This window comes from Dryobates pubescens, chromosome 9 (genome assembly GCF_014839835.1).
Source record: "Dryobates pubescens isolate bDryPub1 chromosome 9, bDryPub1.pri, whole genome shotgun sequence".
Classification (NCBI taxonomy): Eukaryota; Metazoa; Chordata; class Aves; order Piciformes; family Picidae; genus Dryobates; species Dryobates pubescens.
The window spans coordinates 34,139,432-34,165,656 of record NC_071620.1 but is presented as its reverse complement, the minus strand read 5'-3'; positions in this window follow the sequence as shown (position 1 = coordinate 34,165,656).

Here is a 26,225-nt window from a genome sequence, read left to right as displayed (position 1 = left end):
GCCGTCAGTGGTAACAGGGCTATTTAAACACACTCTGCTGAAGAAATAAACAGCATTTTTATTCAGATATCTGAGCAGCAAGCAGCCAGTCATATTAGCACTGAAAGAGGGAGTCTAAGGTCTCATTTGCGGGAAGGTTGTCTGTGTAACAGCCTCTATGTCAGAGGAGCAATATTTAGTTGACACAACAAAATATTCTTGAACTATTAAGCTGCAGGCAAAGACTGCAAATCAAAATTAATTACAAGTGTGTCTTGGCTGCACAGAGACAGAAATGCTGCAGCACAGTAGAGAAACCAGAAAAACCAACCAGGGCATTGATGAACTTTTAAGGAAATTTGTATTTTTTTAAAGCATGGAGTACCTCAGTGGGTGGGGGAATAGCATCTAGTGGCTTTCCCCTTAATTTGGGTACTTTTGTTACTGAGACTTTTATCACTTCTGGATTTTTTTGAACATAAAACTATAGGGCATTTTCATAGTGAGGATGACAACTACCTTTTTTGCTTGACATCTTATTTCAGGCTAAGAATCAGTCTTGCCTTGCACCAGGAATAACCTTTGCCCTCCTCCCATTCCCAACTGTTTATTCAACCATGACAACATTTTGGGACAGCATTATCAAATGGCTAAGATAAATTTCACTGTGATTTAACTTGGCACAGCCCTTGAAGTGAAAGCATTTGCTATTACAGACCTTGATAATGGCACCCCTAGGTACCATACCCTATTCCAGAAGATCTGTGTTAAATATTATGAATTCCAAAATAGTTACCTCCTCTGGAACAAAATCATTAAGCCAAGTAGCCTGACTTAATTAGACTTAAATGTCATCAGTGATTCACTCTGTTTTAATATACTCATCTGTTTTCATGTCACTTATGTAATTTATGCCATAAAAAGTCAGTCATGTTGTTCCAGTGCCTCAGGAGCACAGTCAGGAACTATCTGAGAAAACCTTTAAGTGTTGCCTTCTCAAAAGTTTCACGCCACTGTAGCAAATGCAAATGGTGTCTGTGAAGGTAAAGCCTTTCTGGGGAAAGGCATCACAGAGCTTTGGGGCCACTAGAAAATTTAGAGCAAAAACACCAAAAAAAGAGCACAAGTACATCAGAGGGGGAGCTCTGTTGAGAGCTTTTCTGCAGAGCTCTGAAAGAAAGTAGACTGAGAAGCAGAAAACATAAAGAAATGGGGTTTTATAGGACAATTATTTCAAAGTGGTAAGTCTCAACATTTCCTTAGTAGCTCAGCAGGTTCACTGTTTTCCCTAATTATTTTGGAAAGAAGTGCCAGAGCTATGTGTCAGAGACAAAGAAAAGGTTTCTTCAACATAAACAGTCGATTCACCCTGATCTTCAGTTACAGCTGGACATTAAAGTTGCCTCAGAAGATTTGTGTAAAGACACTATGTGCAGTCTACTGGCAATTTAAAAGTTAATATATGACTTACCAATATATTCCCAGTGCACTCTTACATCCAGGAGGGCAGAAAAGGAACTGTAGTAAGGATTTCACTTAGTATCATAGTATCAGTCAGTGTTGGAAGGGACCACAAGGATCATCTAGTTCCAACCCCCCTGCCATGGGCAGGAACACCCCACACTAGATCAGGCTGGCCAGAGCCTCATCCAGCCTGGTCTTAAACACCTCCAGGGATGGGGCCTCAACCACCTCCCTGGACAACCCATTCCAGGGTTTCACCACTCTCATGGTGAAGAACTTCCTCCTCACATCCAGCCTGAATCTCCCCACCTCCAGCTTCATTCCATTACTTCTGTGTATTGAACTGAGTAGTGCACACATACCATCCCAAAGGGAATTTAAGCACTCTGCAGTGGAACTGCACATGATAACCTCCAATCCACAAACCCTATGAACATGCTGTTGAGCTCTCCATCTTTTTTGATGATGGAGAGGGGCCAGAATATGTATAAACAACTATAAGTTACCTAAGTTTCATAAGGCTGGTCCCACTGTGATGGATCCAGTCTAGGGAGAGAGTTTGCTGGATTAGAAGTCTGCTCCAATCTACTTCAAAGCACAGTTGGGAATAAACAGGTATGATAATGGAGACATTACATATACCACTCATTTACTAGCTCTCAGAGGAGCTTTAATAGCAGAAGCTGATTACACATGCAGGAGCAAGAAGGTCCCATACCTGATTAAACACATTTGTACGGCAGTCCTGTCTGTGCTAGAAGCATACAGGACAGGCAATACCAAAGCAAAACTAATTGTAATGCCAGATTACAGGAACAAGTGCTTGGTATTTCTAATTAGAGACTAAAAGACACTACTTGGTATCATCTGAGATTAAATTTATAAAAGCCAATTAAATGAGTGTACAAATACCCTATGTATATTTTGTTTGTATATACTTCTTCCTCTACAAATAGTGTACAAATGTGTGCACGAGTTAGTGATGACTGGATATTGCTGAAACTGTGTTTGCTTTCCATTTTGTTTGAAGGAGCTCCACTGGAACCAAGTTTGTTTATTTACCTGGTGTTTGACAAATGGTCTCTGACACTCAGTTATTCGGGATTTATGCTCACATCTCTTACTGGAAACTACATTCTCCTAATTGTTGCTGTAAGCAGAACATTTCAAGAGGTGCCTCGAGGTCAATTGCACATGGGTTTGGTATCAGCCATGTTTTATTGCAACTTGTTATACTGGGATCTCTTTGATTGTCCTTCCTAAGAATTACACTTTTTTTAAACTTTTTTTTTTTTTCCCCCTTTCAGATACATTCACAGACAGAGGGTACATTTAAAGGAATATGTCGATCTTAATGACCTCTCAAAATTTATCCTGAGGCTAATCAGAGGCTTGCTGTGTTGTGCTGGCTAAATCTATCATGGTATTGAATAATTCACAGTCTGCCTTAAAGGCTCCAGACTAGGTGATTTACCCCATATTAATGCAATGCTTTTGCATTTTAATAGGCTTATGTTAATGACTACAAAATGATACAATATGCTTCTGAACTCTTCAGTGACAAGAGATGATGATATGAACCACATAATTCTAGCAAAAGACAGCCAATAACGTCAGATTTATGAGTGTTACTACAGCATCTGTTGCAAGCTTGGGCAAAATCAAACCATTTTGTGGAGTCTTACCCCTATTCTGCTTGCAGGAGTGGCCTTTTCCAACCTGTCTGACACTTTAATGAAAGCAGTCAGACATAAGAGAAAAGGCAGGACCTTCTGAAAGCAGAGCTAAGCTTTCTAAAACTGTTTTAGTACAGTTTATCCTTTGAGAAAACACTGAGAAGAGAACAAAAGGTATTTCATTGCTCTGAGGCTGGAATTTCAGAGAGGAGTGCTCATGAGTGAGGTCATATTTTTCCATTTGAAAGTTCGACAGCCTGTCAGCAGGGCTTAATGTGTTAGCCATAGCTTTGGTATTGAGATTTGTAGAATGCAGGTGATGCGAGCACTCACACCCCTTCCCTCCAGCTGTACCGTACCATCTCAGCTACTCAGAAGATCACACATGTGCTTTTACTAGCCTCTCAAGAGAACAAATTAATGGCATTTATATCTTAAAATCTATGTGCTTGCTGTGAGAACAGAGTTGGGAGTGGGGGGGAAGCTACAGTGTCTCTTCAAAATCTGCTTTGTGTACTTCATTGGTAATGGTGTCTTGGTACCCACACAGGACAGAACCAGAAGGGAAATACTTCAGTCCTGGACTTTCCGGTAGATAGCAAGGTGGCAAATGAACTCAGTTCTGCTAAATGCAGCCTAATACATATGGGAAGGAACAGGGAGAATAACTGCTGACCTATCTGACACTGGTTGGCTCAAGCTTTTGAGAATGAGACTTGCTGACAGCTTTCATGGAAGATGGTGGCTCTCCATCCTCATACAAGGAAAGGTTAGAGAAAGGGGGAAAAAACCAACACCAAAACCAACGATGGGAATAAAGAATGGACAACAGTACTGAAACATAACATAAACCAGAGTATGAAGCATTATCTGGACCACAGTGTGAAGCACCATTTCTTATCACCAACAAGCAAAACAATTGCAATTTTAAAAATAATTTTTTGTTCCAAAAGGAAACCCAAACTAAACCAAAAAACCCCACTAACCACACTTTTATTATCCTCATGTGATTTTGTGTTTCATAATTCTCTTGACAGGGAGGGCAGCATTTAACAGAGTAGACTGTCTGGAAATGCTAAGCACGTGGATGCTCAGATGCTCACCTAGTAAACAGAATATTAATTTCCTGGGGTGCAGCAGAGACCCAAGCCTCCATTTCATGTACTCCAACCCAGTTCTTAAAATGCCAAGGTGTAGAAGCCATCTCTACCATATGAATATGCAATGCATTATGGAACATCTGCTGTTAGTTTTTAAATGGACTGCAAGCAATTATGGAATTCACCTGGGATACAAGAGACCCAGGTTTTCATTCAGTAATGATTTAGATAACTACACTAGCCTTTGGCTTACTGGCTGTTCCGGGGTGGGGCTGCTTGTTTCCAGAAAATTCAGTCTGCACCTGAGAGATGTTCATGACAGCTGGCATGTTTTGTTAAGACATGTCACTGGTAACAGCAGCAGCAAAAAAGTCCACCAGTTCTTCTAGACACTTCTAAAAAGATATTACAGAACTATTTTTCACAGCGCACTTGCAATCGAACTGTGGAGACCATGGCTACAGTTCAAAACACGATATTATAAAAAGTGACTGAACATTTGAAAGGATAACACCACGATTTGGAACTTAAGTGACTGCTACTAATACACAACCTGGAAGAAATACCCAACTGTGTGTTTGAGAGTTTAAGCCAATCTTTGATACTGGGTATTAGAAAGAGATCTGTTCCAGATTATCCCATCCTTGCTGTGCTGGTTTTGGCTGGGATGGAGTTAATTTTCTTCACAGTAGCAAGTAAGGAGCTATGATTTGGACTTGTGGTGGAAACAGTGTTGATAGCATAGGGATGTTTTAGCTATCTCTAAGCAGTGCTTACACAGAGCCAAGGCCTTTTCAAGCTCCTCACACCACCCCACGTGTGTATAGGCTGGGAGTGCATAAGGATCTGAGAGAGGGCATAATAGAGACAGTTGACCCCAACGGACCAATGACTATACCATTCCATATGACATCATGCTCAGCATAAAAAACTGGGGAGGAAAGAAGGACATTCAGAGATACAGCATTTGTCTTCCCAAACCATACCAAACATACTCATACACAACACACAGATTTTTTCATTCTTTTGCTCATTAAGTACTTGTTTGTTACAGTGAACAATCAAAAAACTCAAGCATTCATCTCATTCTAAAATCAAGCTGAGTTAGTGTCAGGAGTAGATGACATATATTTCTGTTTTAGCACTAGTCAATTTAAACATCAGTCACAGAAGAACAGATTTACAGCTGAAATAAGTTTCCTCCTCTGAATAAATGAAGCAGGAAGCCTGTTACTTCCCCACTCAATCTTTTGCATATAGCAGATGTATTGTAAGTATAACCCATGTATTTCAAGGTCTGCAGAATTTAAATGCATCTGTATCTTTAAACTTATTCTTAAGATAGATTATACTGGAGCATGATTCAATTGGGAGTGTATTAGATAATACCCTTCCCCTGCAGTGGGGAAGAAATTTTATTCCATAGTCCAAAGACTTTTTTATCTTTACAAGTATTAACTATGGAACTAGCTCTTCTCCTTGTGCTAAATACAGGTATGTTACTTAACAACTCTCTTTGACTTTGGAAAAAAATTCATATCCCTATACTTAGACAGGAAATGACAGCAGAACCAGTTACTTCCCTGAAAGATTAACCATTTCTGAAGTGCAGCCACTGCATATCATTGCTATCATCTGGTCACTCACAAATCCTCTCCACCAAGTTGCGTAGAAAGAGTGCGATATGTTTCAGATAGAATTTCATGCATTAGTATAACAGCAACCACCTTCCTGAAAGAAAAGTCAGAATGATGCGAATTCAAGAATATAAATGAAAATGTTCTTGCTGGATCCTGTGTTCCTCACTGATCAGAACATGTGTATGAACTTGTTTGTGTGTGTCCCTACAAGTTCTCTTCAAGGCTGAATATATTTGGTGTCTCCATATTAGGGGAGATTCTTAATATCCATGTATCTTGCAGGATTCTTTGAATGTTTTTTTCAGCACTTCAAGAATGCTGTAGAAGTGGAAAGCTTAAGAATGGCAATTTAAAAAAATATCTCAACAATGCTGGCTTCTTGCCATTCTTCACTCAGTTTCTTAGCCAAAGCACTTGTCTCCTGCAATCATCTATACAGTAAAATTCCTTATTTACAAAAATAAAAGACTTATCCTGATTGAATTGTCCCTCTTTAAACAAAGATGAACAATTTTCACTGTGAGTCTTCAACACTTAGCTGAAATATTACCAAATAGCTGTCAAGAAATTGTAAGCAGCATCCTAAGAAGCTACTTAAATGATGAGTGGCTTTGTGTAATTTAAAAATTTCCACTCTGAGTGGCATCAGAGTGGAGATTTATTCTTGTTGTAAACCTATTTTTCACAGGGTTGTCCAAAGGAAAAACAACAAATTAATTGTTTTAAAGGTGTATGGAAGGCAAAGCCTGAAACAGGTTCAGAAGTTATTAGAACCACATTGTTCTACTTCATGAGCAATAGTTGCTTGAGAAACTGAAGAGATTTGTACTATATCATCACAGAGCAGAATGCATTTTAGCTGCAACACCCTTGGATATTTGTGATGGTCAGGCATGTACTTTCTGTCTCACACAGAGGAGTTGAAAACATGTCTGGCATTTTTAAGTGCAACCACAAAGCAAAAAATCAATGATAATGGTTTTTAATACTCTCCAAGTTGTCACTTCAGGGCAAGGACTATTTTTGTGCTTATAGGACACCTAATAAAACAGGGTCACAATTAAATTAAAAGGTCAAAGAGCTCTAAAATTGAAACAATACTTCAAAAAAATACTATAGTAATGTATTTCACAGAAGCAGCCTGCAAAGAACCTGGCTAGAATGGTGAGTCTGCACAGAGCAGGTGATAATCAACTTCTTATGTATACCAATGTCACATTAGGACTTCGAGTAAATCTCCTTGCTGCAGCTGTAGCTGAGTATTTTTTTATGTATTCATCATGAAGAGAGAGAATGATCATTCTTTTTCTTTCTGAAGCAGCCTTTCATGTACTTGATGATTTTTAATTCAACTCTCTCCAGACTTTTGTTTTTGACTCTCAGTAATACCACTTCACAGTTTTTCTTTGAAGGTCACCTGTTGTAGATTTCTGCTCATTCTCATTTCTAACCCCCAATGTACATCCAAAGTGTCCTTCTCCCCCTCCCTTCCCGCCCCCCCCTTTTTTGTCTTGAAGGGCAATGCTGTCTTCTTGTTCTAGCAGGAATATTGGAGTATACAGTTAAATACAGGTTTCCAGAAAGCTGATAAAATGCCATCCTGTTAAAGTCAGTGTTGAGTGCCAAATAAAAAGCTAGAGGAATGATAGACCTATAGTGCCTAGAGCATTGTTTGCTAATGTTAACATAATGATAAGTGCATGCTTGTGTGAGAACTGGCAGGTAGACATATTGTCTTCTATGAACAATTTCAAACCTCCTGGGGGCACTGCAGATAAGAAACCACCACTTCTACCCCAAAACCAGACTCTAGATAACTCAGTTTAATAGGTAGATGTCATCTCTCCAGCACTGCATCAGTTCAGAACTCAGTATAAATGAAATGAGTCATCCCATTATCTCTTCCTACTCCTAGTGCTGTCGGCAAACTGCAACAGCTTAAGTATCTCAGAGAAAAGGTGTCTCTGCTGTTTTCTAAACTTAACCCACTTAGAAACCATGCACTAGGGAACAGAAGTACAGACTGAAGTCTTCCTAGGAGTATTTCAGTGAATAACAGAGGGAATTACTGTTATTTCTGGGAGAAGAAAATGCGAAACAAGTTTAACAAGATACAATGAGCCTGAGGAGAGTTAATAAAAGCCATTCCAGAGAGATTGAAAGTAGTTTCATAAAGAATATTTTTGATTGCATGCCTACTGAACAACTTAATAGCACAAAAGATGTCTGAGGAGAGGAAATGAACAGAAGATTGAGACCAGTTTGTACACAAGCCAAAAAAACCCCACCTGTATCCTGGTGAAAAAACAGCATGCCAGTCTGCTTTCAAATGTGCAATCAGAACATTTGGGTTTGGTGATGATAGGGAGGAAAGTGGGTATCCAAGTTCCAGTTAGCCCAAGTGATTGTGAAGTGATTAATTCTTCAGATACCTGAGGCAGAGTAACTAGAAAAGCAAGATGTAATTAAGAACTGAAAGGACATGAATAGCGATGCTCTTTGCATCTGGTGGGAAAGAGAGCATTGCTGACATGGTGTGATAGCTACAGATGGTAACTGAAGTGGGAGATGTGTGAGAGGTAGTGAATATAAGGATCTGTAGGACTCTTCTGAAGGCTAGATTTTCAAAAGTGCTTTCAGGTCAGGAATACACAATTCTATAAATTGATTGGAAAAGCTGAGAGATGAAATTTTGTTTGCTAATTACAGATAACGGTAGCAAATGGGAATTCAAAAATTACTTAATAGAAGTGACTGTAGGGTCTACTGTATGGGAGTAGACCCTACACATATAGGAGTGACTGTACTACATATGAGTGACTGCACATACTATAGGAGTGGCTGTAGGGTTTACTGCAAGACTGTGTTGGGCAGTTCTTTTGCCTTAGAAATGAATTAGTAGTAAACTTTAACTACTCTCATACTTTACTTCACAATTTAGGCAGATATTTATTGATGTACAGATAAATAATTGGAAATATTGAACAAATTTAATTAGGAACTTAAAACTGTCTGAAGGCTGTGCTGCCTTTCAGTGAGACCCAGACAGGCTGGGGAGGTGGGTGGGGAGAAAATTAATGAAATACAACAAGGACAATTGTAGAGCCTTGCATCTGGGAAAGAACAGCCCCATGGACCAGTACGGGCTAGAGACTGACCTATTAGACAGCAGCATAGGGGAAAGGGACATGGGGGTCCTGGTGGACAGAAGGATGAACATGAGCCAGCAATGTGTCCTTGTGACCAAGAAGGCCAGTGGCATCCTGGGGTATATTAGAAGGGGTGTGGCTAGCAGTTTGAGAGATGTTCTCCTATCCCCTTACTCTGCTGTGGTGAGGCTGCATCTGGAATATTGTGTCCAGTTCTGGGCCACTCAGTTCAAGAAGGACCTCAGTGAACTGCTTGAAAGAGTCCAGCACAGAGACACAAAAATGATTAAGGGAGTGAAACATCTGCCTTAAGAGGAAAGACTGAGAGAGCTGTGCCTCTTTAGCTTGGAGGAGACTGAGGGGTGACCTCATTCATGTTTATAAATACATGAAGGCCAAGTGTCAGGAGGATGAAGCCAGACTCTTCTCATTGGTGAGAAGACAAGGGGCAATGGGTGCAAGCTGGAGTATAGGAGGTTCCATGTGAACATAAGGAAAAACTTTTTCACTGTAAAGTTGACAGAACACTGAAACAGGCTGCCCAGATAGGTCTCCTCTGGATGCGTTCCTGTGTGACTTACTCTGGGTGATCCTGCTCTGGCAGGAGGGTTGGACTAGATGATCTTTCAAGGTCCCTTCCAACCCCAACTAACATTCTGTGATTCTGTAAATTGTATCCTCAGCTGCACAGAACATGAGCCAAACACAGGGAAACAGTTCATGTGTAACATTTATCAATGCATGCAACCAGGGTTCCATATTCACCATGTCTCTGTGATTCCACTTCAGTTTTGATTGCCTTGCAGTTAACAAGTAATTATTAAATAACAAACTCAATTACAAAAACAGTAAAAATTACTGCTCACATGTTTATGTTAGCAGAAAAGGCTTTTAGCTATTTCTAAGGAATTAAGCAACAACCTTGATAAAGCAGTAGGCACTGTTTTCATGTAAAAAAATGGCAGCATTTAGTAAGGTAATAAGGTCTCCAGACAGCAAAATGTCTTAAAATATTGCTGGCATAATGCAGTCACTTTCAGCAATGCTTCCACCACTGTCTCAATTAGCCAGCATCTCAGTTATCTCCCTCATGTATTCTAGTTCCCAACAAGCAAGCAGCCCCGAAGAACATATCACAGTCCATGCTTCCTTTTCCATTTTCCAAATAATTCAGAACCAGGTATGACAGAATAGGGTGTTGTGCATGTTCCCTTCTCAGAGGAGGGGTTACATGCCTCAGAGAGGCAAAAATGCCCATGAGAAATCATGAAACTTGATTACATTTTCTTCCTGAAAAGTGAATATTTTGGTGATTTTATGGACTTCTTCATCCAGGGTTGGAACACCTCCTATGAAGAAAAGCTGAGACAGTTGGAGTTATTCAGCCTGGAGAAAAGGAAGCTGTGGGGAGACCTTATTGCACCCTTTAATACTTAAAGGGAGCCTATAAGGAAGATAAGGAGAGTCTTTTCAGCAAGGCCTGTTATGACATGACAAGGGATGACAGTTTCAACGTAAAAGAGCAGAGATTTAGACTAGATAGAAGGAAGATAGGAAGATTATTTTTTTTGTACTGAGGGTGGTGAAACATTAGCAAAGGTTGCCCAGAGAGGTGGTAGGCGCCCCAGCACTGGAAACATTCTGGGTCACGTTGGACTGGGCTCTGAGCAACTTGATCTAGTTGAAGATATCTATGACTCTATGATTGTAGCCAGGAGGGGGTTGGTCTCTTCTCCCAGGCAACCAGCACCAGAACAAGAGGACACAGTCCCAAGCTGCGCCAGGGGAAGTTAAGGCTCAAGGTGAGGAGAAAGTTCTTCACAGAGAGAGTTGTTAGCTATTGGAATGGGTTGCCCAGGGAGGTGGTGGAGTCACCATCCCTGGAGGTGTTCAAGAGGGGATTGGACGTGGCACTTGGTGCCATGGTTTAGCAGTCATGAGGTCTTGGGTGACAGGTTGGACTTTATGATCTTTGAGGTCTCTTCCAACCTTATTGATTCTATGATTCTATGATTCTGTGATGTCTCTGCTTACTACAAGGGGATTGGGCTAGATGACCATTAAACGCCACTTTCGGTCCAAACCATTCTGTGATTCTTAGTATCAGTGTCTCAGCCTTGATCATACACAAGATCATACTCCCATTTGCTCCTGACTGTTGAGCATGTAACAGCTTAGGGACAAGAAACATATCCTCCTTGGAAAAAAATTGTCTTAGGTATGCAGTGGGTTCTCTGCTCCCACAGTACTTCTAACCACCTATAAGAAGTGAAGGTCCTGTGTTTGTACCTATGGGAAGATCTTATCTGCACCACATTCTCTACTCTGGAAGCAAAAACTAACCTGTAGGGTCTAACTCTCTTCTCAATAAATCAAGATGGCGATATTCAGTTCTATTCCTTTTACAGCTCAGAATGCAATAAGCTGTCCTTCAGCAAAAGGAAGGAAAGACATTGGAGTAAGGAAATTGCACGTGTCTTTTTGATCTCTACTATGTGACTGGGGAAAGAAGAGGAGACTTTCAGGGAACAAAGGCTGAGATAGAAAGTGAATGCCAGCATCTTTTGGTTTATTGCAATATGGGAATTTAAATTGTTGATTTCCTGGGCTGCAGATTAAAAGGTTACAAAGCATGCAGGTAATCTTTCATGCAGAACATGTTGGAGGCTTGTAATTCACTTTCAAATATTTGTCATTGAAATTTTAATTCCCATGTTAGCTCTTGGGAACTATCTGACCTCAGGTAAATAGCCAGCTTGTCTATTATTGAGCATCTGGATAACGATTTACAATAACCTTAGGTTTGTATGGAAGAGATGGTGCTTAAAATATGTGTGCTACTTTCTGCATGGGACATTGGAGCAAACTTAAGTACATTAAAATGTACATTTTAATGAATGAAATTAAACAAATGTTTTAATAAAACTATAGAACTAGGCAAATAAGTTCAGCATAATCAGATAACCTTCCCAATCGATCATACACTTGAAATTGTTTTTCTGCTTGGGCAAATCTGCATTTATATGTTCCAGGTGCCAGCTTAAGCAGGAAATAGATACTATAGTCCTACTGCATAAGTGACCATATTCATTTTTCCAGTATTTTTAGAATGGCCTAGTGCCAATTATTAACAGACACATTCCATACAAAAAGTATACATAGAATACATACATAGAATAAACCAGGTTGGAAGAGACCTTCAAGATCACTGCGTCCAACCCATCAACCAATCAAACACCACCCAAACAACTAGCCCACGGCACCAAGCACCCCATCAAGTCTCCTCCTGAAAACCTCCAGTGATGGCGACTCCACCACCTCCCCAGGCAGCCCATTCCAATATTCAGATGTGAATGTAACTTACCCTATAAGTACTGTAAACCACTATGACTATGCTAAAAGTATTTAGTCCCCACTTCTTCAAAACCAGCTTTTAAAATGACACTGTTCATACAGACCTTCAATCATGGAGTTGCAGCTCTATTCAGACTTAATAAATAAATTAAAATATTATTCTCAGCCTGAACTCCTTTGCTAGGAATGAAGCATAAAATGGATGGTAAATGAGCAAACCATATTGGTGTCTTTCCCATAGGAAATACAAAAATGTATCCTGATTTTTGATAAATCACTGTCAGTTACAGCATGACTGTAGTTCTATGGCTTACACTAGTAGAGAAATAAAACCTCTGAAGTCTTACCTAACAAAGTGATTTACCCAGCAACTAGAGACCTTGTTTTTCTCCCTTTCCTTGCAGATATATAGATACTTCCCCTGCCACTCTCTGGTTGGTATGCATTGTAGTCTAGTAGTCTTCACTCACTTTATCCAGGCAGCAGTGGCCCCAAGAACTAGCATGCTCACAAATCCTCTGCTAGGATCATATTATACCACTAGAATTTTAAGCAGGACTTGAAAATGTTCTGTGTTTTAGAAAAGAAAATAAAAATCAAGGTTCAGAGCCTCCACTATTTAATGGAAATTGGAAGCAAGCAACATTCCTAGCAGAATCCCACCTCACTTCAGGAAGATGAAGTTCAGCAAAGACGCAGTAAGAGGTATCTGATGTCTATATTTATAGCCCAAACCACTAAAATTACATTCTTGCTGCCTTTACAGTAGGAATCAAGTGAACAAGGATGGAAACATATGCCCATATCCTTTTTAAGGACTGAGGTTAACAGTAGTTTCCAGGGTTTCTTGCTTCCTCTTCACTAGATTATCAAGTGAAAGATGTCTCTCTCATTTTAATTGGCCAAAAAGGAAGATGTATGACCAAATATTTTTTCCAAACCTTAAGATAAGTAGGGTCAGGAAACAGGAAAAAAAAAAAAAAAGTCGAAGAAGAGGAGGAGGAGTATGAAGCAATGTTTAATGCCTTTGGCATTCTTTCTTGTAGCAGTGAATGCTAAGCAATGCTTCATACTGAGATCACACTTGATCAGGCAGAAAAGGAAAATATCACCTTGTCTGTGAAGTTCTCAGAAAGATGAACCTGTCAAGAGGTAGAGAAATAGGTCACATGAAAGTTAATGGAAAGTAATAAATGGAATACATAGTGCCACAAGGCTTCATCTCAATTAAAAGTTCACATGCTGAATGCCATTTAAATTGACAGATACGCAGCTCTTATCAGCCTGCTTATTTATAGTCTTTGCAGTAACAAAGGCAGTTGTTTATTCCACTGGGTAGCCTCTGGAATCCTCCTGTTGCATTTTTTTAGTGAAGAATAATTGAAGTGTAAAGTAGTGAAATGCCAGGATTCATAGGAAAATGTTTCATGGGAGAATGTTTCTCTATTACAGATGTTCAGGTGCTTCAGAATAAACTAATGATAAAGACTGGATTTTTCCCTTTAGCAGTGTCCAATACTAGACTGACATGAACTAACCAGTGCTCTTTGACTGTAGAAATGCCACCACTTCAAGATGCAGCTCCAACATCCCTTTTTAGCAGTTCAAGACAAAACTGAGTTATTTGGATAGTAATATAGCTTCCCACACAGAAGTATGATGAGAACAATGAACCTGCTGAAAGGGCTACAAAATGCTAATTGGTTGGTTACAGCTTCATCTTTGCACTACTGTGTTGCAAGAGGTGGATAACAGTTTATAGAAATTACTTGAGCTCCTTGTAGATGAGACAAAGCATTGTAGATTTATATAAGAGGGATGCATTAAAGCTGAAGGTGATACACAGAGAGGTACCATAGGTACTACTACGATTGCTTGAGAGAAAAATGTTATGCATCAGAAGGGTGCAGCTTTTGAGTTGTATGTATTCTTTCCAGGTCATCTGCTTGAGTTAGAGCTCCCTGCTTAAGTACGTCATCCCTCTTGTTATGGCTGGACACACTTGTCTCAGTGTGATAGTGGGATACATTGCCTGTGTAATTGCTTGCCGCTCCTTGAACTTGCTCAGGAAATGAGAGCTCCGGTTTGTAGCCCTCCTTCAGTGAGGATCCTTCACAGGATCTCTACCATACTTCCTCCAACTCCACAATAAATGCCTGCATTGTGTATGATCTGGGGAGCACCTTTCACTTGCCACATTACAGCTGTGCCACTGGGCTGCTTAGATTGCCACAGGCAGCCAGCAAGAGGGAACCTGACATTGCAGGAATAGCCCAGCACTACAAGCTGGGAGGGATCAGTATGGCTCTCTGTTTTGTGATGAACAGACGGATGCCAGAGTGTTACAAACACACTGAATACAACAGAAACACAAAGGGTGTTGGTAACTTTATTGGCTGAGAGCAGAGCTGAGACAGAGATTAATTACTTCCTTGCTCAGACTGGGAGGTTAGTGTGAATGTACAGAAGCCTAAAGGTAGGCATGAAACACACTGCCAAAGTGTTAGTGGGATGCTTTATTTTAGGCAATGATGCTTCTTAGTTAAATCAGCTAGGGTTTAGCTCCTTCTCCCAGGACTTTTCTTTTTTTCTTTTTTCTTTTTTAAATCATAGCCCTGACAGAGCAGTGATTTTTGGAACAAAGACTTAATCAAATCTACAAGCCTGCAAGTGTTCCAGGCATGGTGGGAGGCTAGTCTCTATAAGAGATATCAGCGTAGCCTTCTCTGGAGGGAAGGGGACAATGCGTCTCAGCGGCTAAGAATGAAACAAAATCCAAGAGATTCATCAGTGAAACAAAAACAAACACATAGGGCTGTGGCTCCAGTTTACAACAAGTCCAAGACCTGCACTGCTCTGGCAGTCAGGCTGGCAAATATTGAAGCCAGGAACAGGGCTTGTTTGTAATTTGATATGTTTGTAATTTGATATGTTCGTGATTTAGATATTTTGTTGTTTGTCATTTGAAAAATATTGTACTTGTGTCTGAAGTTCTGATTCTGAATTAGCTGCTTGCATTTAATTCTCCCAAGTTGTGTATGCTCTAAGGACCTCGACACTAAGGATTTTGCCCTGAATTTTTCCTAATTGTTACCTGTTTAGCATTGTTGAGAGACTAAGCACTATCCCTCTCCTCACCCAAACCCTGTTGTCTAAAGCCTGAAAAAGAATGCATCAGGAGTTATTTTCAAAATGCTTCCAAGTGGAATTTGTACTCAGTTAATATTTAAGTATTGCCTATAATGCATGTAATAAAATGGAAGTATGCTTTGGAAAGCCCTGACTGAATGTGCATGTCAGCCAGTGCTCTGCTAGCCTAAAGCAATTTGATTTTAATGTAATGTAATGGAGCACAGTGATGAAAACCAGGCTTCTCTTTTCACAGCTTTTATTTTGGCTGCTGACTTAGGTGCCTCTCTACCCCTCTCCCTTTCACAGCCTGTAAGATCGAAATAACTAGCTAAGGTAACTTTTGTTCACGTCATAAATTAAATCTAAGTAACAAACTATAACTTTTCTATTGCAAACTTCCAACTAGTATATCCAGGCAGCACAGACATCAGCTGAAGAAAAATCCTGCAGTAGAAACAACTTTACTCGTGGGAGTAAAAGGACCAAACTGCCCTGTAGGTAGAAGAGAGCTGGCTGCATTCTGTGCAGTTTCAGTCTCCTACTCATTAGCATCTAGGCAGATCAGACTGTGCTGTGACTTGTACAAGGTACATTAATGTTCAAAAGAGAATAGTATGAAGCTACCAAATTAATTTCTGTCTGATTCTGGTTTTGAATGCAGGTTTCTAGGGTGAAAGGCTAATGCATTAACTCCTCACGTCAAGCACATCTCATTATGCAGAAGTTAATGCTAATACTCTCCATTTCCTACATTTTTAAGAATCTGATGCTTTCAGGGACTTTCTTTCTCCTTATGCTAATTGTACTATCTGCCTCTTTTATTTAATTTAACATGTAGTTTGTGTCAAAAAACTCCTTTGAGCCAAACAACACCCAGGCTTTCATGAAGCACAGATCATCTAGGACGCAAGGGAAGTAAGCTGTGGCAGAATAGAAAAGGATGATATTCTTAGTCCCAGTGGGCAGCAAAGCTAAGCAAATGAGAATTACCAGCTGAATTCAGCACATTGACTCTTGGAAGAAAAATGTTTTTCCACTTTAGAAGTATATGCAATTATCCTCTTTCTTTCCCAGCCACATGCATACACATCTGGTGCTATTTCTGGCCTTTACAGGATGCTTTTTATGCCACTGTGGGGAAAACTTCAAGAAAAATAAAAAGATGTACATGTTCTGAACAAGCACTCCTGGCATAAAAGTGCTAAGTCGCCAGCATGGAGAATAGTCTGTGACACTTAAGCCTCAAAGATTTTGAATGATGTATCCAAGGCCATATCTGAATTATGTTGTGCTGAACTGAGATGGCAGCAATAACTTCTCTTCCCGTCTTGCAAGGGGATTTAGGATGATGTGTATGAAACCTTGATGAAGTCTGTTGTTGACATTTAAATAAATTAATGATGCACTCTGTATACAAACAAGAGAAGCTGATGTTTCAGCAGTGATGGGCCTGATTAGTTTTTAATGATGATGAAGCCAGCATTTTAATGGTTTGTGTTGAGCTTTTAAAGCCAAATTTTTGAGGAAGCCTGTTCATGTGAAAACATAATGCTTTTATTGGTATATTTAGCTAGGTGAAGGTATGTAGGTAACAGCTAACTCTAAACTGTGCGTTAAACACATGTTCCCAATTGTCTCAGCAGCAGACTTTGTTCAAGGAATAAATGTGTCTCTCTTCACACCTACACACCTGTTTCCTTTCTGAGCCTCTCACAGATGCATCACTCCTATGCCTGTACATAGGAGCTGAGAAGCACCTCCAGTTCAGTTAAAGGCATAGCCACTGCCACTTCCCTGTCTGCTGCACTTCCAATGAAGGGGAGTTTCTGTCCTTCTGTGATGGTAGCTATGAGGCAGCTGCTGTTTTATAACAGCAACTAATGCAAAATATTAAGAGCATTACATTTCCTTGATTTGTTGCTTTCCTAGATCTTGAGATTCTCAGTCTGAACACACTTTTCTATACACTTTTTGTGTATAGAAAAAAGTTAATCTCCATTAAGAAAAGGGAAAGTGGGAATGTTCAACTCTGCTTGGTAGCTTCAAGAAATTAATTCAAATTCATATTATTTTATAATGCTGTAAAGATATGGTTATTAGGAAATCATTAGTCTTGACCAAGCCTACAGGACTGATTTACATGTTCTTCTTAAAGCTTAAGTAACTATTACAATGCAGGTAATTTCTCTGAGTTCCTCTGAAACTTGAAGTAATCTCAAGTCCTTGAACAAGAGATGTTATGCCAGTTAAGGGAACATGTGCAAGTTGCTCAAAATATACTGGAACAATAATGCTGTTCTCTTACTTCCCTTGCCACTCAAGTGGTGCTTCCAGCCTGTCAACATGGCCCAGACAAAAAAAATTAGATGGTCTGTCATTAATATATTCTTTATGCTTATTATTTATTAAACAGCAGATGATAATGTGGGATTTTAGGGTTTTATTTCCTCATTACATCAAATGAAGGTTCTGCAATGAGAAAATTGCCAATTGAACTTCCTGTCTGTTGATAGGGGAGAAATACTTTTTCTCACCAACCTGATTACAAAAATCTCAAAATTGTCCCCATATGCCCCAAAAAGACATCTAACCTCACTTTAAGGCATTGTGATAAAGCAGACATATGTTACACATCCCAAATGATCCACTTTTTATCTAAAAATGTATTCACACTTTCAACATAAAAGTTTTCTTGAGCACAATATCCATGAATGCTGACATAAGTTAAGGATATTTAATGCCATACTTGGAGACCACTTCTGTGGGAGATTTTGGTTAAAAGTTGAGACAAAATGTATTCTGTACCAGTTCAATGTCCCCTATCTTAAAGGCTGTGCTAAAACTTGACAGAACTTGCATTTTGTTCAGCTCAGGTGAGGACAGTAGTATTTTACAAAATTCCTAAGTAACACGAGTAATGAAACCTGATTTCCTAAGGATATATCTTGTGACTGGATTCACCAGCACTTCACATGGTGTCAGTTTCAGCTGAGCTCTTCCTGTTTCAAATGCTTGTAGCATATAGACTCCTGTGCCTTCTAGGGACATAGCTCATGCTACAGCAGATACTCCCTTTACAAGTCTGCTAAGCTGCTGCTTCTTTGCGCACTGGAAATGGTGTTGAATAGAGTATCTTTGGGACAACTAGCTCTTCCAAATTCTGAATAATTCACACAACTTCTGCTAAAGTCATCAGGCATAGATCAGACAGGTACAGAGGGAGACTGTGTAACCCTTGTTTACTTCTGAAACCAGTAAAAAGAAGCTGCCATGCATGCCCCCAGTAGGACTAAGCCAGTTCTATGTCCGAATCAGCTGCTGCTTAGCTCCCACCAGTTCCTGTCATAAGACAGTTAATTATAGGGAATGAAAGACAAAAAAATGAAAGAAAAGAAGTCCTTATATCTGTTTAGTATGGTTTCCATTTTCATTTCCTTAGCAGAAAGTGAGCCAGTTGACACTGACTCAGTCTCACTCTCAGTCTTGGCCTCACTCTCAAATCCTGTAGGAGAATACATTGATGTTTTGAATAGTTTGTTAGCTCAACCTGTTATTTCACTATCATGCTGTCTCCACAGCTGACAGAAGGATCACTTTACTGTTCTCATTGAGGCATTAAGACATGTAGTATTAATTTGCATTCCTTGCAGATTGCAGTCCATTTAGTATGTGGACAGAATAGAACCTGTGCAAGTACATCACAAATGATGTGACAGGTATTTTTTTAAGAGTACTATGTAACAGTGCACCAGAAGAAATCTTACCCTCGAACTGCTGAGAAAATAATTTATCCTGATTTTTTTAAAAGCCTGATTCAGTCCTCTTAACATAATTTCCTGAGCTTTGAACTCATTGAGTCTTCTAATAATGTACTTAAATGAGGGAAGGAGGTAATTTTCTCTTTCACTGCCTTTGGGGGATCATCAATCATGCATCACTCATAAGTGTTAGCATTGCAATATGGTTGCCACCTTTTTTTTTTTTTCTTCTTCTTCTTTAAGAAGCCTAATCATGCATGGAGAAAGTGCTGGAGAGTAAAAGTTTCCATTTATAAATTGCAGTCTTTGTGAAGAATTGCTGCACCTCCTGCAAGGCAATTTTGCTGTAAAGCCCTACAGTAATTCAGCTACAATAATTTTTTTATAACCTTTCCTTCACCCGCTGCCACAGCACATTTCTATAGCAAGCAAATTCCATGGATGTTATAAGGACTGATTTATAAATGAGTTGTACTGTGATAGGGGCAAAGAAGATATGCTTATTAAACCAAGGGATGATGCAAATATTGAACTATTTGAAAAGCCAAGCTACTTTTGTTTAAATCCCAAGAAACAGGCATGAAGATCTGGTTTGACTGAGCACTTCTTCTCAAATATTTGCATATTCCATTAATTTTAGTATTAAAAGTATCAAATTAATATAGTAGTCTTTTCCACTGGAAAAGCAGACTAGATCACACAAAATGTGATGGCCATCTGAGCCCTCAACTGGCTTCCCACATTACAAAAATCAATATCTGCTTTTCCAAAAAGAATTCCAACTGGTAGTAAGAGATTAGGAGAAATTAAGCCTGAATACTAGCCGCACCCGGTGGCGCTAAATGTACAGAAGGACAGCATGAACTCTTTTGTGAAGTTCACTGTTTGTTGAAAACAAAAGGCATTTCCATATTAGACTTTAACTTCTTTCAGGAAAAAAAAACAATCAGAGATGAAACAAAATACCCCTGGTGCCCCCTGCTTATTTACAAAGCTGTTTCCTAAATACACCAGTGCACAGCAAGAGATAGCAACTCTGCTCATTACTCCATGACCCCACAGCATGATAAGCATACAGGATCATACTCCCAAGGACTGATTTTTGCTTTTGTCACCCCCTCCACTTTCTTCTGCAGTTAGTTTCACTTTAACTCCCACTCCTTTTCATTCAAACAACATTATTTGAACTCCATTCAATCCTCTAATACACATTCCTAAATGGCCCTACACGAACCTTTGCTGTGAGCAGCTGCATGCCCATGTTTTAACAGAACCACAGAATGGTAGGGGTTGGAAGGGACCTCTGGAGATCATCTAGTCCAATCCCTCTGCTAATGCAGGTATGCCTAGATCAGATTGCACAGGAACACATCCAGGTGGATCTTGAAAGTTTCCAGAAAAGGAGACTCCACAGTTTCTCTAGGCAGCACATTCCAGTGCTTTGTCACTCTCAAAGTAAAGAAGTTTCTCCTTCAGTAAAACCTACTATGTTCTAATTTGTACCTGTTGCCCTTGTCCTATCACTGGCCACCAATGAAAAGAGCCCAGCCCTATCTTCATGACCTCCACCCTTTAGGTAGTTACATGCATTTGCAACATCACTCTCTGTCTTCTCTTTTCCATACTAAACAGCTCTGGGTGTCTCAGCCTCCCCTCATAAGAGAGATGCTCCAGTCCACTAATCATCTTTGTGGCTCTCCATTGGACTTTCTCCAGTAGTTCCTTGTCCCTCTTGACCTGGAAAGCCCAGAACTGGACACGCAATACTCCAGTGTGGCCTCACCAGGGCAGAGTAAAGGGGGAGAAGAACCTCCCTTGACCTGCTGGCCACACTCTTCTTAATGCACCCCAGAATATCATTGGCCTTCTTGGCCATGAAGGCAAATTGCTGGGTCATGGTTAACTTCTTGTTCAGGTCTTTCTCCACAGAGCTGCTTTCCAGCGGGTCATTCCCTAATCTGTACTGATGCATGGGGTTATTCCTCCCCAGGTGCAGGACTATACACTTGCCCTTGTTGAATTTCATGAGGTTTAACTCACCCAACTCTCTGACCTCTCCAGGTCTTGCTGAACTGCCACACAGCCTTCTGTTGTATCTACCACCCTTCCCAGTTTTGTATCATCTGCAAACTTGCTGAGAGTACACTCTGTTCCTTCATCCAGGTCATTGATGATTATGTTGAACGAGACTGGACCCCATTCTGAACCCTGGGGAACAATACTAGCCACAGGACTCTGGCTGGACCCTGCACAACCCTGTGTGCTCTGTCATTCAGACAGCTCTCAATCCATCTCACTGTCCACTCAACTAACCCACACTTCCTAAACTTATCTATGGGAGAGACAGTGTCAAAAGCCTTGCTGAAGTTAAGGTAGACATCCACACCTCTCCTCTCATCTACACAGCCAGTCACACCACCATAGAAGGCTATCAGATTGGTCAAGCATGATTTCCCCTTCATGAATCTGTGCTGACTACTCCTGATAATCTTCTTTTCCTCCACATGCTTAGAGATAACCTCCAGAATGAGCTGTTCCATCACCTTTCCAGGGATGGAGGTGAGGCTGACTGGCCTGTAGCTTCCCAGATTCTCCTTCTTGCTCTTTTTGAAGACGGGAGGGAGATTGGCTTTCCTCCAGTCCTCACCTATGGTACCTCCTGTGAAGAGCTAGCTCCTTCAGCACTCATGGGTGCATCCCATTGGGAAGCATGAATTTGTGGGTGTCTCTGTTTTGGCACATGAGACATTATTGTTTCATAAAAATGCCTATTTATTTCTAACTGCTTGTGAAAAAGGAGCACATCTTTTCCCACCATGGTTTCATTACATTTTACACCAGTCTTTCATGAGGTATATATAGTAGCAGCAGCAGGAAGCAGCCTACACTTGAGGCTAGCAGTCTCACAGAAATACTGTACAAATATGACTTACTGCTTTCTCCTCTTTCATGCAAGACTTGAATAGCTGGCACTGCCTCATGCCTGTCAAAAGACTGTGCTGTAAATCCACTCTGAGCAAAAAAAAAAAAAAAAAAGGGAAGTGAAATGCACATGTTCACCAAATCTGTTTTTTCACCTTTTGAACTCGAGAAGAGCTTTTTAAAGCAATCAGCTGTAAGTGCAAATGATACCCTGCTGCCACTTAGCCTCCTTTCCTAAGAAACCCGTTTGCAAAGTATTATTTGTTTATTCCTCTCAGGACAGAAATAAGTTTTAAACATGGGAAAGTTAATACACTTCATAATGATAAACCAGGGGTTTAAATGAGCATGAAAACTTGCTGAGGCATAGCCTTTAAAATGATATTAAAGCTCTAATAGAATCCCTTGCATGCATTTGAATCACAAATGCACACAAAGCCCTGACCTAGGACATTGTCACTGCAGTTTCTATTACCATTACGACTTTCCAAGCTATGTATTATTAATGAGCATTTAGTGCAGTGCTTTACCTGTGTGGGAACCACTGTGTCTGTGACATGTCCCCCTTCCTTTTTCTGAGAACCCTCTAATTAATATGAAACTGCTCTGAAATAAGGTAATACTGCATGTAACACAAACCCAGAGTAGATGATTTGCATAGTGACAAGACAGTGTAGTGTAGCACAGAGATACTTGCACTACCTGAATGAGACAGCAGTAATCCAGCATTGGCCAAGTGTGGTACTTCCCCACACAAAGAAGGAAGATGTTGAACTACACCTGCCAGCATTATATAAGACTCACCTCAGACACACAGAAAACAAAAGAAGTGAAGAATTGTTGGTTTTAAGCATGCAAAATTTTGGTAACGTTTTGCTTTGCAGCCAGCCACCCAGTCATGCACAGGAAGAGCACACACACACAGTTTTTCCTCCATGAAGGAGAAACCCTGGGCACTGCACCAGGCCAGGGCTATGGAAGCACTAATCCTGTCCAAGAGAGATAGGTAAAGGAGAGTCATGAAAGACAGCCTTGCTTCTGTCAAGAAATGCCACAAAACTGCACATACAGAGGGTAAACCTGATTTACAGGTTAGATGAAGTACTGCAGCAGGTTTTGTGTCCTACTCAATTCTTGCTGATCCAACTTAATTCCTAGGATCCCTGAGGAGACTAGAGCTCCTATGCATCTGTCTTTTCTCATCCCAGAGGCACATATGATGCAAAGCTGTATGCATGAGCAGCCTGGGCTGGGCTATGCTTTCAGAGGCACAGACCGTTCTACCTCCCGCAGCACTCTCAGTCTCCCACAGGAGGGCTGATGCCACTGGCACTGTTAATGTGGTACCTTGCCTGAATATGTGTTGCTTTTATGAGAGAGCACAAGTTAGGGAGGTTTCCTGGAAGGCCTAGTGTATCTTTGCAGAGACATGCATGCCTGGTCCCTCCATGCAAGCTATTGCATGGGCTCCTTATCATGCACATCTAAGATCTGGATCGTTTTTTCATGGAACTTTCTCAGGTCTTCCTATCAAGACTTTGTAATTGACCCTGCCAGCCAGAATTGCAAGAGTTGAGGTTTCTTTCTGGTACCTTCAGGTTTTGTTTGGCTCCAAATTCATCTGTCAGGCAAATGAGGATGAAAAGAAATACAGTGTGATCTGCTTAGCAGGAAACCATACCCATTTGAAGTAAATCTTCAAATAGCTGTTAAAATGCTAGCTTAGCTCTCCTGCTGCTGCTCTGAAGGAGCCTCAGTCAGACAGTCATGATGGCCTGTTTACAGAGCAGATTCCTCTTGCTCTAATGTTTGTTTTAATAGCTCTTGCAAGTGCAGCATATAACCAGTGAGCAGTTAAATTTTGTGCTGTGAGAGAGCTCTTACATGTTGAAACGCTATGTTTCTAGCCTTCACTCAAAATCTGATATTCTTTGTTTTGGTCTCCATAACACAACTTCTTCGAGTGTTCTACACAAACAAATGCCAATTGACTACTGCCTAACCCCAAACTCATGCACAACTGCAATGCACTGACCTCATGGGTCAGAATTTGATGAACAAAACCACCTCATAATGGTAGACTCAGATACAAAAAAATCTTTTCTCTTTAAGTAAAGTGAATTTCTTTTTTTTTTCTAAAACAATTCTCTCTCAGTTCATCAAAAGAAATGTTAGACTTTTAAAAACTTTCCTAAACAAATTACACACATTCTTTTAAAAATATTTGCCTTATATCAGGAAACATCTTCAAAGTATAACAACGCTCCTTTGAAGTACCAAATTAAACTTTTTCCTCCTGAGACAATGTCATTTAAAAAAAAAAAAAAGAGCCTTTTCAAGGTGGCCAATATTCTTGGAATATCTTCTCATGAATATCATAAGCAGTGAACCATCATGCTAGCCAATTTTACTGAAAGGCTCAAAATATGCAGGATGATAGCTTTACAGACTTGTTTGTTGGCCACTAGCTTAACAAGATGCTAGGCTGATAGCAGCCACACTACTCATCTGACAATTTACAAACCATTTCTCCTAAGAAAAGGAAACAAATTAAAAAGGCTGACTGCATACCTAATAAGGTGTTGCAGATACAGGAACTCATAAAATCATGAATATGTACTATGGGAACCTGAACAACTGTGTGATTTTACTGTTTCTTATAGGTGAATCTTTTACTGGAATTAGCAAGACCACCACAGACTGAAAAAATGGTTAATTAATTTGTGTTGCAATTACTCTTCTCATTTGTATATGCTCCCCACAGTTTAGGAAAAAAATACTCAGAAATTCAATAAGAAACATTTCCTGTATTTAAAGTTCAAATAATTGTTGTTGGGGAGGAGACAACGACCAAAAAACCAAACAAAACCCAACCAACCAAACCTGAAAAAAGCGACACAAATTAAATCTTTAGGAAAAAAGCCAAACTAGGATCTAAATAGGAGCTATGCTCATGTGGAACCTCATTTCATAATGATTGAAGAGGTTTTTACTTCCAGAGAGAACACGGCATAAATGACCTCTTCCTATGTGTCTACTTTTGTTTATTGGTAATTAACTGACTGATTCGGCTTGACCTCCTTTATTCCACTAGCATTTTAACTACTTATTATTTCAGCTTGTTTAGTTTTTCACTAGATATATCTTTCTGAAAATGTGTATAAGTAGCATGCCCAGACTGCATTTCAACATCTTACTCTAAGGCATGATACTGGCATCCACAAATAACGAGCTTCTGTGGGAATCTGTTCCAGTCCATGTGGCTGCACTAGCAGGAACTTTCTGTTTGCCTTTTTTTTTTTAAAACACGAATCAAGTCATTCTTCTCAAAAAGAATCACAGCCTTCTGTGCTAAAATTTCAGAAATACAAAGCTAGGTACAAACAGAACGTTTCTGGATGACATTAATTCCTTTACCCAGAAATATAGTGACTCTCTGCCTTGCACGGCACGGCTTGGTGTGGCTTGCAACTACCAAGCTAACCTATTGGAGAGAGCTTTCATTCCCTTGGTGAACAAACCCAAATCTTGCAGTGTACCACTTTCCTCTTCCTGCTATCCAACCTCTCAACTCTATTTTTTTCCTGAGTAATGTTTTAAGAGATAAAAAACCCCTATCATCTCACCCATCCAGGTGCTCATTCAGTCACTTCATTGCACCAGTGGAGAAGGAATGGTTCACTGCAAACTACAGGTACAACATGAAATGTGAGGGGGGAGCAGAACAATAGGAAAGCAGGGCTCTGCCTACAGCCTGGCTGCAAGCTAATTACAGCCTGGTTATTACTGATAGACAATTTCAGCCTTGATTTGCAACATTTAAGTTCTGTGCTGGTCAATCTTCCTATCCAGGATGTTTTCTGAGCAGTTAGAAAAGACTCTATTCTGTTTCCTACACAGTTGAAAGTATATTCAAAAGTATGGGCTGTGCAGCCTTTTGCTGTTGATGTGAAATAGCATTTACATGAGCCAGGATTCAATCTCCAGTGCAGAGATCTCTGTATCATTACCCCACAAGCACAGCTTTTCATGCCATCTTTTTCAACATAGC